The sequence below is a fragment of the Ptychodera flava genome, chromosome 20, assembly GCF_041260155.1.
Source record: "Ptychodera flava strain L36383 chromosome 20, AS_Pfla_20210202, whole genome shotgun sequence".
NCBI classification, from domain to species: Eukaryota; Metazoa; Hemichordata; class Enteropneusta; family Ptychoderidae; genus Ptychodera; species Ptychodera flava.
In genome coordinates, this window is record NC_091947.1 from 2,619,935 (window position 1) to 2,634,380 (window position 14,446).

The 14,446-nt window shown below is 38.0% G+C and overlaps 1 protein-coding gene across 1 annotated transcript in view; it reads right to left on the reverse strand.

Moving 5' to 3' along the window:
• Positions 1-14,446, reverse strand: part of LOC139119746 (growth hormone secretagogue receptor type 1-like) — a 206,906-nt gene that overhangs the window by 95,312 nt on the left and 97,148 nt on the right. The window lies entirely within an intron of this gene.

Below are 14,446 nucleotides of genomic sequence, written 5' to 3' on the forward strand. Positions count from 1 at the left end.
CGTCTTCTGTAATACCTTGGAAAGGTATACTTGAAAATAAAACCTTTGGAAACAATATCTACAAATCGTCCGTTTTATTACCCCTGCATTGAGAGGGTAAACTTTGCCAAATATGCAAATGGTCCGTGGTAGTGGAAAAGATTTGTGTCAGTCGTATGTTGGACAAGCAGTTCTTCAACATTGTGTACGGTCACTTTCCCGTCCTGTCGCAAGAAAACAGGTCCCTTTGAGAAGCACCTTACAAATAACACTCATTCATGTGTAGTCGTTTTGAGAATCAAGTACAAGTGAGAATTTCGACTGTGAAATGCTTCAGATTAAACGAATGCTTCAGGTGCTTTATGTGAAAAGTAATACATAAGTAGACATTTTGTGACGGGTCGGGGAAAAAGACAACGGATCACAATCTATAAAGTTCAAAGTTTGAGACCTATAAGCGCATACTGATCAGACGAGCTCGACTAGACCGTCATATAATTAGTCCTATCCTGATGGCTCATTTTTATAGACCCTCTTGTATTATGTTTCACACATCACATCATTTAAAGATGCATTATTCTCTCGTTTCAGACTTAATACATAAATTCATGGGCAGACGTATGCGTATCTGATTGTGCTGCCAACGCGATTAAATTCTCATAAATCTGTAAATATTGTGCTCGTATTATCTCAAAGGCGTAAGGCAATTATACACTGAAAATTGACCCTGTCGCAGCGACAAAGAAGGAAGGAAGACGGCAGTCATGTCGTGAAAGGCATCATGGGAAGGAAAATTTGGTATTTTTAATACGTCAATATAGCAGACAGCCGCCCTGCCGTGCCTCTTTTCAGCAAACTATTAGAAATACACCAATCTACACAGTGCATACAGAGTGTGATGGTAGCCATTGAATGCAAAAGCAGTTTTACTAACACGTGAAATAAATCTCTTGATGGCGTGACAGAGATAATTATGATAATTCACAGAACAAAGAGGTCAAGGTCTTTGTAAATTTCCTGAAATAATCTAAAAGAAACAGCTAGCCAACTTTTCCTAAGAAGGTGAATAATTTGTGAATTGAATATTAAACAGTGCGTTTTCCAACTTATGATCCATTAATCGAGAAAATATGACGGTTGATGACAGTGTGGTAAATTGGCTTTTAACCTACGCTAGAAAAGATGTACACAACCTTCGTTTGACTAAGATGGCATTAATGATGTTTTACGAGCGTCTTACCCTGGCTCTACATCTTCTTTCAAAGTAAAGCCAACATGTTGAGTCATTGTTCAAGATAGACTATTAACGCGATTTGAAGGCAGCGGCAGAACTCGATTATGTCCTAGTATACTATTTCGATCAAAAAACTTTTGAGGGGATGTGATTTAAAACAAGTACCTAATGTCACATTTTATTTCAAGATAGGTATTTAGCATGACCGTCACGTAGTAAACTTGAAGAATAATTCTACAACGAAGAGGTTTTAATGGACAGTCTTGCCTTAATGGACAATTTAGCATCCGACAATATAATTTGAAGATTATCTTAACGTTTTTAGTAGTGTCAGAGGTGCAAACAGGAGCAACACGAGATCTGTAAACATCGAAACATGCGTGCATTTATTGTGAGACACAGGTCAGTGCATTTATTGTGAGACACAGGTCACTGCCTTTAAAAAGTATCTTGTCAGATTGGTTTATAAATGTGGCATAGCTTACCTGCTGTGTATAAATTGGAATCTGTCTTCGTTACCGCTGTTAAATGAATCAACAAACCATCTCAAACGCTAAATTTGTTTGACACTAACTAGTTAATCCTTTTAAGTCGTCGATAGTTACAACGATTTCCCTCAAGTTATCGTATTATTATAATATGACACGGATGTTTGAACGAGATTTCATGAGAAACTCACAGTATTTTCCCGTGCAACACAGACAATCTAATCGCCTTGCAAAGATTTTCAAAATTCCCCAAATCGTGAGAATCCTTTTTCTTCAGTTCAGACGTTTCCGCACAACTTTTAAGTATTCCCTCTCGTTCATGTAAAATTATCCCACAGCCACTCCAAGTTCAATTTTGCAGTTGCCTAAATACTTTGACGCTGAATTCATTGCTAAGGACTGTGGTAAGAAACTGCTTTGTCTAATATTCTTCATATATGAACATTAATTGCAGCATCACAACTGGACAAGTAAGCGCTACATCCTTGTAGATAAATATACTGGAAAATACCGCTAACGCGTAATGAAGTTCCATACAAAGTTTTGCGGCCTAGTTATACACGCCATGACTGTATTTAGTGTGTTCCAAGAAGCTAAAAATCGAAATACCATGAAATTGATATATTTATAAAAATAGGTAAGAATTGTTGGCGATTGCTCCTATATAAACCACATTGGCACTTTCTCACTTTCAAAAATGCCTTCAAGGGGTACTGGTTGCAAGTTATACATATACATAAACGCCAAGCAGTTTTCAGAGTAGAATTGCGGAGGCAAAGCGCACACTGCAATCTAAACTCTGATAAAATTATCAATCATATGAATCGCGTCATCGCAATTGAGGAAACGATAGCGCGGATGGGAGAAATTATGGTAGCAGACCAGACAATATATCATAACTTATCTTGTCTCCCCTGTCTGGCTGACGTCAATTGTAGTTACAGCCCGTTGCAAGACGTCAGACTGTGAGATGTATTGCTGATTGGGTAGATAGATCATCGCAGACCCGGATGACATGCATAATTATTATATATACACTTCAAAGAGACAGCAATGAAGCGTTCTCGTGCTCTTATAGGAGGAGAGCTAAATGCAGAATAGCCGAAAAGTTATTGTAAGTTGAAAAGATATGGTTCTGAATACGAAATTTCTCGCTAGGCGTAACAAATCTCCTTACCATATCTTGCAGTAGTTTCACAACCTAGCTCAAAAATAAAATAGCTTACATTTTTATACGGGGGGCATTCTTTTAAGGATTTAGCCCTAGGTGATAATTTTTATAATTTTGCTTTGTGCAAGGTATATAATTCTGCAAATGTTCGAACAGCGAATATATTAATGGTGCTTAGACATTCCATTTTATAAATCCAACAATTGATATTTCACACGAGTAACATACGAATTGATTGTTATTTTGAAAAGTAAGAAAAAATTATTTGAAAGTAGCTTAATCGTTTTTAATGGATTAACCAAAATTCCGGGGGAGTGCTCTCCCTTCCTTATGAATAAGTATACAATAAAAAAAATTTAAAATGGCAAACATCTTTACTCTGGTGGTAAATGTGTTTTTTTTTCCTGGAGGGACGGTCAACCAGTAAATGGAAAAGGAAAAAATTCCGTTGTTGGTGGAGTAGGTATGCGCCGTTTGGCAGCTCCATGTCTGAGCTCCTGCAAATTGTTTTTACTGGTGCATTCAACATATTTACCTTCACATCTGGAGCTTCTTGTTCGTAGGTTACCGGAGAACATACTTGTGAACATACTAAAGCACCGAAGATTTCTGAAGAAAACTACGGCTGAAAAATTTCTCATCCATTTCTTTTGAAAATGACAGCATGTCTGCTGCACTTTTGTATCTGCATATTCATATTACTCAAGTCACTAAAATAGGCGCTTCTTTCACATGTAAATGGTTCACTATGCAGTATTCAAGATCCATCTTCCAACTTTTTAACACCTCATGCAAATCAAGGCTACCTACCCTAGTCTGGAATGTCATAGATTTACTGAAATTACCTGCAACATACAGAGGAACTAAGGCAGATGTAAAGATAGCAAGACCCATCAGAGTTATTAGATCGAATCGTGCTCCGAGTGGTGCCCAATCTTCTGAATGATGGAGTTGATATCAACAACACCATTCAGATTCAAACACAACCATCGTAAGAAAATGATCGTTCTAAAAACTCTCAAGAATACAAGTAAACTTCTACTAACTACGTTGGATGGCCGATGAGTGAGAAATAGATCACTAAACATTAAAACAATTGGAACTAATTCATGAGAATTGGATCTTCATATTATTCAAATTTCTCAAAGTGTTCGATGCCCTATAGCTGAATGTTGCAATATTATACATTTACTCATAAAAACAAGAGTATAACTTAAAAAGAAAACTTAAAGCAGATGGGCTTACATTTGAAGCTTAAACCGACATTACTTCACTATCCAATTATTCTATCCGAAATTGTTTCCAATTGTGTTTATTGCAGATTACATCACAGATCACGGATATTGACATTCTTGTACTGACCGACACCTGGTGAAGAAGTACTGGTGATGGACATAAAGTTGCTGAGTGTACATCATCAGGTTATATTCTCAAGCAACAACCTAGACTCGGCAAGATATACGGGGTCTAGCTATTATTTATAAGCCATCTCTGAAACTGACATCTTGGAAATCTTTCGAGGCTGTGGCGGCAACAATTCTGCACCGGAAACTCTCTGAAATTTATCCTTTTCTATTATCCACCACCGTCACATAAGAACAAATTCACTGTGCCAAAGTTCTCGACTGAGTTCAGTACCTCATTTTGAAAATACGTCACGTGTCCTGGTAATCTCTACATCACTGGAGATTTCAATTTTCACCTTAGAGATGAGAACAGTTCAACCATCAGGAAATTCAATGACGTCATCAGTGTTTGCAACCCCAAACAAGGGGTCAAACAACCGACACGCAGAAAGAGTCAGATACTTGATCTCATTTTGTCTACTTCAGCAACAAATGTCAGTACCATCGCTGTAGATGCTTTACAACTTTCTGACTACAGTCCTTTTTACTCTGAACTTGCTCTTCTCAAACCATCATCTGGGAAACGTGTAATATCATATCGTCGTATCTCTGCTATCTCAGTCGACATTTTAATCAAGGATCTGAACAAAAGATCTGATCTTGTCTCCCCAAATGATCTTTCCTCGGTCATATCAAAGTATAACCATCATTTAACTGATGTTCTTCAAAAGCATGCACCACTCAAGAAGAGAATCATGACCATACGTCCAGGTTCCAATTGGTAAACACATGCCATTGACGATTCTAAGAAGAGGAGACGGGAGGCTGGACATCAAAGGAGAAGAACCGAGCTTGAGATCCACCGTCAGATATACCGTAATAATGAATGAAGAAGCATCAGTCACTCTAACAAAAATGCCAAGAAAGTATACTTCTCCAGTCTAGTTAAAGAGAACCAAGGTGAATTGAAATCACTATTTCATATCAAATCAACCCTGTCTGGAACAGGAGAAGGCTTTACCTGAGCACATGTCAGCCAAAGATCTAACAGAACAGTTCAACTACTACTTAAGAAGCAAAATAACATCTACTCGTTGAAGTCTGGATAATGTAAATCATACTCAAGCTCGTTTCGAATTTCTGGACACTGATATCCCATCATTATTTGCCTTATTCCAGACTGTTAAGAAGGAAGAAATTTGGAAAGTTATTTCAAAGTCACCATCGACAACATGTTCAATCGACCCTATTCCTACAGCTCTTCCAAAGAAATGCTAAGGTGAACTTCTAACCATCATATCTATAGGATCATCAACTTATGTCTCACAACTGGTACTGTTCCTGATTCACTTAAGAAAGCCGTTGTCACACCAATACTCAAGAAACCATCCCTTGACAAAAATATGTTCACGAATTACAGACCTGTCTCCAACCTACCCTTTCTATCAAAAGTGATCGCAAAGATAGTAGCACATCAGTTGACATCCTATTTAACTGCAAACACACTACTAGAATCACTTCATTCAGTGTACAGAAAATACATCAGCACTGAAACAGCAGTCACTAAAGTCAACAACGATATTTGTTTGGCGCCGGATGATGGCCAATTCTCCTCGATATCTCCTCTGTTTTTGACACTTTTGATCATGACATAGTCATCACAGGGTTATGAAAGCTTGGCATTACCAACATCCCATTGCATTGGTTTTCATCGTATCTAAAGAACAGACAACAGTCAATATCCAAACATTGCTCGATATCAGAATCTCAACATCTGCAATTTAGAGTACCACAGGGTTCAGTGCTAGGCCCTCTCTTGTTCTGCATTTACGTCGAACCACTTGCTCACTAGCTAATTCGACATTACAATATCAACTTTCACTAGTACGCCGACGACAATCAACTAAACCAGTATTTTACCCAGTCTAACACATTTTCCATTGTACATAGGTTGGAAAGAGCTGCTAACGAGATTAAAACCTGGATAACACATAACAAACTCCAACTCAATGAGGGCAAACCCGAAGTTCTTGTTACACGATCTCAGTTCAGCCGATCACCTCATCCTATGGACAACATGAGCATTGGACTTTAATCTGTTGAAATTGTCCAACTCTGCAAGAAACATCGGCGTGACATTTGATGAAAACTATACACTTTGCGTAAGCACATCAACATGACATGACGATCAATTTACTGCCATCTCCGCCAAATAAGCCACATTCGCCAGTACCTTACCAAGGAAATCTGTCAGATGTTGGTTCATGCCCTGATCACATCATAACTAGATTACTTTAATTCACTACTGTGTGGTTTATTATCAGTTTCCGTTCTTCCACCTTAGCGTGCCCAGAATTCTGCAGCCAGAACCGCGTCAGGGAACTACACTGGTTACCGGTACGCAATAGAATACAGTATAAGATCCTCCTCATCACCTAGAACTTTCTGAACAACAAGACTCCTACCTACATATCGGCCCTTCTCGATCTCAAAGATTCGCCTAGAGTTCTTCGATCTAATGACAAATTTCTGCATCGTGTAACATGGAGTAACCGCCAAACCTATAGCAATCGCGCTTTCTCATGCACTGCACCCTTCACCTGGAACAATGCCCCATTAGAAGTACACAAGTCACCAACTCTTGACACTTTCAAGAAGAAAATCAAAACTTTTCTGTTTAGTAGAGCATACTGAACGACTCTGACTCTGTAAAGAGCCAAGGAACACTACTTGGTTTTGGAGTTTGGCGCTATAGGAATCCTCGGATTTATTGGTTGATTGACTGACTGAATGACTGATTCATACACTTGGAGCTATGCTTTTGTTGCGTAACTGTACTCATATTAGGCGACTGCAGAAGTATGTAGTATTTCTGAAGCTTTAGCAAAACACTCGAATCGTGTGAATAACAGTTCAACATGTTTGCAATGTCCCGTCTTGGTTGGGTAGCCCCTAATAGGTTGGGATACATAGCCAGAGTAGAAACTCCATGTCTCGGAGCCTGAAGTCAAAAACCGTCTTCCCATGCTTAGTAACAGCATGTTGTCAGACGTTTCTCCTTTCTCTACCTTTATTCTTAAACGCTGATCATGCATACACTAAGCATTTATTTGCACACGGCTACAGTAAAAGAAAAGTCGCCATATCATATCGTGTACATGGGAAAGGCAAAATGTCAACTAATTGTTAACGTATTGCCTATTAATAGAAAGATTCCATGTAATCACATCACAATTGTAACAATTGACCTCAATATGGTAATTATGTAGAAAATTATACATCTGTTCTGTTAGTCCGTAAATCATCACATAAAGGTCATGTTATAATGTAAAGATCTTCTTGTGCCTTTCGTCGCAGAAAATTGATACTGTTTGAGAGAATAAAGAAGGGATTTTTGCAAAAAGATAGGTTACAGAAAACATCAAAAGTCATAATGTTGATGCCCATCGAAGCTTTTAGACCAATAACAGATGTAAACATTTGTTTCTTCTTGTATCGGTATTTTTTATGCCATGTTGTGTCAATCATGTGAACGTTCCGCCAAAAGATTCAATCTCATTAACTCGACAATTTTAATGGACCACTCATCCCCCTAACGGAATTCCGACTTTGAAACGAAGTAAAGTCTAAGTCTACTTCTCCAATCAAACAGACGTTGTAATATGCCTCTTCTAATGAGAAGTAGGTCATCAAGCACGGTGAACCTCGCAGGAAAGAAATAACGAAATTTAAAGCAACTTAAATAGAGTAAATGCTATGAATTTTTGAAAGGAATGGGCCACTCGTAAACAGGCTGGTCTTCCTTTTGTACAGAGCACACTAAAAGCAACTTCCTCTTTAAACACTATTTTAACAACCTCAACTAAGATCAAACGACGACCAGGCAAGTTAGTAATGACTTACAACCGTAAGACAAGGGTCGCGAGGACAGATTTGTAGACCTTCAATTAACCTTAAAATTCTTGCAGATCTACAGCTTGATAGAGCAGACTACCTTTGAAGTGTGTAAAAACGAATAACATTTCACACTTTCTATGAAACTTGAATAGTTCACCTTTCTGCACCAGCTAACACCAAGTATTGCTAACGTTCGAATTTGAAATAATCGGTAAAGTGGTGGAGATAAGATTCTGCACTCCTTCCAATTGCATGATACCCCTTTACATATATTCGTAAATTTGAGAATAAACTGTAGAGTGTGTGTGCAAACAGCAAACGTTTAAAACTTTTGTGTTTAGGTTATGTAGTACCACAACTTGCAATAAAACATATGATATGAATTAAAATGATTTTACCATATTATTAAAACTTGCAACTCAGGGTGTCAGCTTTTCAAGGGATGACCATTCAAACTGGCAGTGCTAACATTGACCAACAGACAAAACCACGTCACTGCCGATAAACGTGGAAGATATCGAGGCCAGTACGCTTTGGGCACTGCACACGCTTGATGGAGTCTACAGCATACCCGGTTATATCTAATGACTTGTCCATGTACCTGTCGAAACAGTATGGCGATCTTTTAACTTAATACCCATGAGAGCACATACACTGCTTAGGTATGCTGACAGGGGGATCTTTATCTGCTCACCGACAACTTCCACCTCATAAATACTTCTCAGGACGATGGAAGGAAAATACGTCAATAATAGGTATTATTGTTATCAATGGCACGGTGGGTATATTTTATTGTTATTTATCGACGCAACCATACAGAAGTAGACGTCGCGCTTATTTACTTTTATCATTATTGTCGTCATCTGAAAGACTTCGGTTGAATCATAAACTTCAGTTTATGGCTTGGGACGGCTCAAAGCAGAAAACGATTGACGACCGTTGAGTGTATCCGCAGTGATAATAAACGTGTTTGCCGTGCTTCCTCAGCGAATTGCTTCCTCAGCGAATTGCAGTCTGAAAATCTGCTGTTTCTATGGGCGGCGTTCCTCATGAGAAGATAAAAGTCACCCAAAGATAAGTCTTACGAGAATGGGACTAGTATTAGTTGTATGTTAGCACACATGTTGCTTGTTGGACTTTTTATTTGTGTTGTTTGGCTTTTTTGTTTGCTGTTTGTTTGTTTTTTCAATGTCGACAGTCCTTCATACCTAACAAGCCTTCTACTGAGCAAGAAAATCAAGACTGTAGAAGTGCTTTTTATTCTTTTATTGATTGATTTTACAAATATACAATAACACATTTTATTAGATAGAAACGCATCCAATCAAACCGTTTATTTCTACGGCTAAAACAAGCGTGTGTGATTCGACATCGCCAAAATACCGTTAGCCGCCGCTAAGCTAAACAAAAGAACACCCTACACCCGTGTAAGTTTTAGCACGTTCCTCATTAAAGTTCCATTAGCTGTATCTTCTTGCGATTTTTCCGTTAGTTTTGATTGAAATGATCACTGGCTCATGTTGAATAGCCTGTCAAATAACAGAGAATCGCATATTATTCGGAAACATTACGTGCCCTACAACTAAATAACATGTGATTTTACAACGAAATTTTCAATTTTTGTCCGGACAGAAATACAAACTCTGTTGACACGCGGATTGCAACGTAGGCATTCTTCTGCACCTGCGCGAGCTATTTACAGCGATTTCAAAATAAATATTCATTACTTATGCCCGGTACTTACGTCGTAGTCCATTGTCCGAGCACGTTGCGTAGCCAGATGTCTGGCAATCCATGACGCAATGTTGTTTTGATCCCGCAATAAACGTGAACTTGTACATCTGGCGTGATCGCGGCGTCGAGCTCGGAAGGGCAACACGTTTGAACAAAAAATAGCAGTTTTATGTGGCTATAACATCACAAATCATGTTTGTTTCTTCGTAAAACAACATTTTGCAGCAAATATGAGCCTCCAACATTGAATTTTCCGAGGTAAAAATGGTCAAAAGTTACAAATAATGGCCCTTTAATGTTTCAGTACCAGAAAATATGATCGTTTACGCATTTCAAGCGAAAATCCCGGCTAGGAAATTGAACTGTCACGGCTATTTGTCACAATAATGCGAAATACAAAGAGTCGTATCCTTTTAAAGTCCGACGACAAATTCGGTACCTTTCGCTGTTTTGTTGACATAATCGAACCTTAAAATAGAGATCAGCGCTTAAAATATACAACTAGCTAAGAAAGGTTCCTTCTCTCCCGTTCATCTTCAAAAGGATATAAGCACAAAATAAAAGTCATGTCATTTCTATAACTGCACTATCGACATTGTAAAGTGAAAGTGAATAGATAAGATAAAATATGACAAAATGTGATATCTCTACTCACTTTTTGAGGCATGTTGCATACATTTTATTTTGCAATATGCAATGCAGCTCGTATTACTTGTTGGAAACAACAATTTCTTCAAGAATAACAGGTAGCTAATATTTGTATGCATTCATCTCTTTGTGCAATTTTCGAAAGCATTCCGCTACAAGTATTTCAATATAAACGGCGTCGCTGGCCAAATGATGAACATGGAAAATGACACTTCGTTAAACGAAGTTGAGAAATACAGATTCTGAATTTTATACGTGAGGGATTTGAACAAAAGTAACTATATTCTTCCATTTTATCATCAAATCCAGCGAGGCTCACTTTGCTGATCCGTATTGAGCGTTTCGCGGAAATGGACTATTACACCGGTACTTTGCTACGTTACAGTCACAGGCGTGAACTGATGCATTACATGACCTTACGTAGTATTATGGTAAACTATCTAAAAGTACAGTAGGGCATATGGCAACTTATTGCAAGGATCGCGCGTCCCCAGCCCAACAGAGCGTTACGCATGGGAGTTATGAATTTCTGTGATGAAAATAGCGTTTGCAATAAATACAGCCAGTAAAATTATAGAATGAAAGCTAGACTGATTTTTCAAACCAAATAAAAATTAGCCCTGGCACCAGGCAAAGTCTCATAAATAGTTCGCTTTTACTGTATGGATCCATGAGTTGATGAAACAGCATGCTTTGACATCTATCAAAAGGTATACATTGATTAATCCATGCTTCTGAGGGTATTTTAGGTATGTTAATAGTCAGATGATACCACGCCTCGGGGTTTCAAACAGAAATGGGTTCGTGACGTTAAAGCCGGCTTACTTCAGCATATTGTGACCAAGTGTTTCTGACATTGTGTCGAATATATTTGTTTGTTTGTTTGTCGAAGATTCTATTCTCAGTCTTTTTCAATAGGATCGTGATATGACATGTAGCTTACAATAGCTTTGACGTCAGCAAGAAAATTCTGTGGTCGGGATGATGTGTAATAAACTATGTGATAGATAAATATGAATCATGCTCTAAGCAAACGTTTTATCTTGATTTCGGTCAGAATCTGAGCAGACCGAATGCTTGGCCTTGCAAGGTCATAAAATTCAACAATATTTGCCTCACAAGATATTGAACTCTTAACTACCGATGAATAATTGACGTGAGACGGCACTACTCTTTGACAGAATGATAACCGCCAATTGCCTGTGAAATATTTTATTGCCGTCGAGGCGACATCACTGACCGGGCGTGACGGTCCGTCAAACCGACTTTGAGTGACACCCTGCTACTGTGTAAACATAATCTTTCATGTCGCCAGGGACGACTACTTTTGATGTGAACTTTGAAGTAATCTTCCGACAGCAACGCTGCCTCAGTTTCTCTAGTTACAATCACGGCTAATACCCCGTGGTCGGATTTTATATCAGGCATATGTTTTTGCGGGATTATCTAAACCCTGTCGGCCGCGGTTTCATTTTATTCTCCTTTACAATGTAATCTAATAAGTTGTCTTTCTGTCATGGTTTATACATTTTCATTTCACTAAGGAATTTAATTTCTTCCGCTATGATGACATTATGTTTTTGATATTCAAGGTCGTCATATGGGTTATCGTACATGTATGTACTTATATGTAGTACATGTCGATATTTACATCACTGTACTTCTACAAAAATATTAATAAAAAAGTAAACTATTACGGCACAAGGCATACTGAATGAAGATCTTCAAAATATAGTATTTGAAAACCTTTATATTTTTGTGTGAACTGATTACAGCTTCGCTATGAAGGATATTATACGTATTTCAGCGTGGGCGTACATCACACAAGTGTTTTAGGCCCTGGAATTAAACACGACAATAAATAAATTGATATGATAGTGAGAGCGACGGGCCGATTATGTCATACAATAATCATCAAGTTGGGCTTCTGAAAGCACTGATACAGCAATGTTATTTCGTCTTCCTGATATCAACAGCGGAACATTCGTTTAGACACGTTTACTTTGTCTGAGTGTCTTGAAGATTCATACCGTACAGTGAATGATAAATAAATACCAAATGAAGCATGCAATAATTATTGTTATCGAACCTAATGATCATGGATATGTATATAACACTCTGGGCGATTGGCTGAATGCGTTGATGTTCAAGGTCGTGCTACATCAATTGCAAATCATGTGCTGCCACACACTGGGGCTATTTTGTCTCCCATGTGCAATCTCACCACATTTGAGTTCATTTGCAACTTTGCATCGAGGAGGAAAGACAGCTAACAAGTAACTAGGAGTCTTTCTTTGCGATTGAAGTCATCGTAAAAAACTGTGACAACAGTGATAAAACTTTATTCTGGTAAATACTCAAAAAGATCAACACCATTTTATACGTGTCAGTGTATAATATTTTTGAGCTTAAGAGGTTTAGATGATTTGTTTTAGTCGCCATGACCATTGGTTGCGATTTACATCGTTATGTTGGCTGAAGAGTTAATGAGAGCATTCTACAAGGAACTTTCCGAGTCTTTGTGACCTGACACGCTGCCAAGATGGCAATCTACATCAACTATGTTGTTGTAGGCAATAGGATCTATTCATGAAGAGAGTAAGTGTCACTGATAATAATTTGTTGTAATCACGCCCCCTCTGGATGTAAATCGATGTAATATCAAAATAAATTGTCATAAATCATGGATTTCATTCGCCCGGTTCGCGTTTGGCGCCATAATTACCGAGATTTAGTACGTGACCTGCAAAACTAATCATCAAAGACAAGATGTGACGACCCGTTGCTGGGTTTCTTTTTGGTTTGTCATCTAGCGTGTTGAAAATGAGACACTTTTGGTCTTCCGGTAGTCCGATAATTTCTCAAAGTCGAGTCCCGTTCTCATGATTCATTATCGCTCTCATTCGCGGGTTACCCGAGGTAAAAATAAGAAACTGTAGTCTCATTTGCGTACATGTGATCAATCATCATGCATTCGAGGCAATAAACGCGATCGTGTGTGACGCGTATCAGAAGTTTACATCAACAAGTGCGTAAACTAAATTTCAAAGAGATTTAATCCTCGTGGGATATTCTTCAATTTTCATAATGACGATCATAAGTCAGTAGATATGAAACCTAGATAACATTGTACATATGTTCTATTGCTCAATTATGCATATTTAATGCGGTAAAAATAGTTGTCAATAAATTAACGTAAGAATTATTTTTGAGCAGACGATTAGTTTCATGTTAATATAGAACGGCAGGAGTGGCTCCTTGAAAATACTTTCAACTTATGATGCTTAGCATGCAACCACTGCATCACTTTAATACCTCATGCAGTCGGACTAAAGGTTTTAACTGGCATTATTTGTACAACAGTCACGCCGTTAAGAAAATTTTTGAAAATTAAAAAATTCAGTCTCAAAAGCATCTGGTTTTAATGCCTCTGCGTAAGAGAATATCTGGCAGCGTAAAACTCCATCAAGTAAGCTTATACTGATTTTGTTATTGTAATTGCCCAATTATGGCTTAATCATCTTTTTGACAACGGCCAAAGCGTAGTGGAAAAGTTATTTCAAGCCGTACCTTGGATATGAAAATCATAGGGGTTTGTTGTCGACAGCATTTTGTGCAATCTATTCATAAAAATAGCTCCATTTCCGTTTGAAATACAGAATGTATTATTGTCAAAGAGAATGCGAAATTGCATTTTAGAAAGGGTCTTTAAATTATCCTGTTCATGATATCTGTGTATGGAATGTCAAATACGCTACTCAAGCCATTAAGGGTCAGCATTTTGTGACCATTTCGTACTGGTTCACGATTATGAAAATAAATCACTGTGCCGTGAAATCACGTAAGTTGTTTCAGATTTGTCAAAGGAGTGGTGACCTATAATGAACAATCATCACCTGCAATGCGTACATATTAATTAACATGATACAGAAATCCTATGTGCCTGGAA